Genomic DNA, 2397 nt, shown 5'->3' with positions numbered 1-2397 from the left:
TGGATTGGAATAGGAAGATTCTTCAATAAGTATACGTATACTTAGGTTTCATTGTATAAAAATTAAAGATAGTACCATTTGGATTAAATAAATAATAAATAAAGATATATAGTATCACTTGAGTTTTACTTTTCATTCTGATAGTAGAATTTAACTTGGCGCCACAGTTGTTGATATCAAATCATTCGTACAAATAATACATACCATTAGATTAATATTCGTTATTTATTTAATTTGGCATGATATAAAGAAGTGGGATTTAACTTGGCGCCAGTTCTTGATATCGAATCTTTTATAGGAATAATACATAAAATTTTTGATAAAATTTTGATAAAATTTTGATGAATTTAACTTGGCGCCAATTGTTGATATCAAATCTTTTATACAAATGATACATATCATTAGTTCTACTAAACAGCAAACGTGATTAGTTATCAGTTTCACCAACGCTTAGCGCTTTTTTTACCTTTTTTTTAAAAAGGTAAGTTTGTATTTAATTTTAAAATTCCATAGAGAAAATCTTTTATACACATGATACATATCATTAGTTCTACTAAACAGCAAACGTGATTAGTTATCAGTTTCACCAACGCTTAGCGTTTTTTTTACCTTTTTTTTACCTTTTTTTTAAAAAGGTAAGTTTGTATTTAATTTTAAAATTCCATAGAGAAAATCTTTTATACATATGATACATATCATTAGAGTTAAGTAAATAATAAAAAAAAGATTGGGTTTTACTTTTTAATTTGGTAGAATTTAATTAATTTAATAATTAATTATACGAATACGATACATATTATTAGAGTTAAATATTAAGAAAAAAATTAAAGTTACTATTATTTTTTCTTTGGGAGGAATAAAATGGTAAAATTTAATTTGTTCGAATTACCTGGAATTTGATTTGGCCCCAATTGTTGATATCAAATCTTTTATACAAATGATACATATCATTAATTCTACTAAACAGTAAACGTGATTAGTTATCAGTTTCACGGCCGATTAAGTAATTGGCGTTGGTGAAACTGGCCCAAATGGTGATTCTTTACGAGAAGCACCATTTAGGCCAGTTTCACCAACGCTTAGCGCTTTTTTTATAAATTTAAGACAACAATGTTCACCATGATAACAGAAATCAATTAAGAGAGAATTACCAATGTGAGCCAACAAAATGTTTTTTGCAAAATGTCATATATTATAAATCATAAGTATAAATTACAGACGTTTCGACATCATTATTGTGTTTGCTTCAAATGTATAAACCATATTCTAGATATAGTAAGCAATTTATTTCATTGGGACGCTTACTATATCTAGAATATGTTATTCCTACATTTAATAATGATGTTTTTCAAAACGTCTGTAATTTATGCTCATGATTTATAATATTGATAAAAAATACTATAAACATAGTATAATTATTATATGAATGTAGTAAAAACAGTGTGTATAACCGTCAATTAATGTAAGGCAAGATTGTTTAAAACTACTCTTAGGACGACTGTTACCAACACCGAATAACTTAATCGATTAACTCAATCAGCAGTACAGCTAACAGCAAGTCTGTATATCGTTCTTATTATTATGTTCATGATATACTTTAATCTCTGCGTTCCTACTTAATTCTGTCTATAATAGAATGACTGCTAATTGAGTATCGAGGTTGGTAACAATTGCTCTTAGAATATTATAAATGTAGTTACACTGATAGAAATTTCCCAATGAATTTTAATTAACATGTAAAGGAAGCATGTGGTTATGCACGAAATTAAATGTAATGAATGATCTGGAGACACTGGTAGTGTCTCGGCGCTAAGCTACGCGAAGCGACACTGCCGTGCCTCCTTTACGCGAACCGACGAGTTGCGGCAGATCGAGATTATCGGATCTCAATAACGGTTGAATCGATCGCGTTCTATGTATGCTCAATCGATAGCCACCACACAGATTATGTGATAAAAGTGCTTTTATTTTTTTTCTACGTGCCCTACGAGCGGAGATATCGCGACGCAAAGTTCCGAACTGCTACTTTTTCTGTCTATTTTCAGATACGTCGTCCTTATTGTCATCGTTATTATTACGTCGACCACATTCCGCGCATTCCTTTGGTGTCCGTCTGACATTCTTTACGCAAGGAGCGCTAGTTTCATGTCCTTCTGACATTGGTCGCGTTCAGCAGACTCAACTGTTATTTCTTTTGCAGCTAAACAGAGCATTGACTCGGAGTCAGGTCGAGTCAGTAAATCGAATACGTTATAAGATAATGGCCGCGTTCAGCAGACTCAACTGTTGTGGAGCGGATCCGTGAGCGCTCGCTGTTATTGGATGATCTAGAAGAATACACCAATAACAGCGAGCGCTCACGGATCTGCTCCACAACAGTTGAGTCTGCTGAACGCG

This window comes from Trachymyrmex cornetzi, unplaced genomic scaffold (genome assembly GCF_001594075.2).
Source record: "Trachymyrmex cornetzi isolate Tcor2-1 unplaced genomic scaffold, Tcor1.1 scaffold302, whole genome shotgun sequence".
Taxonomy (NCBI): Eukaryota; Metazoa; Arthropoda; class Insecta; order Hymenoptera; family Formicidae; genus Trachymyrmex; species Trachymyrmex cornetzi.
The sequence above is the reverse complement of the archived record's forward strand: the minus strand, read 5'-3'. Positions refer to the sequence as shown.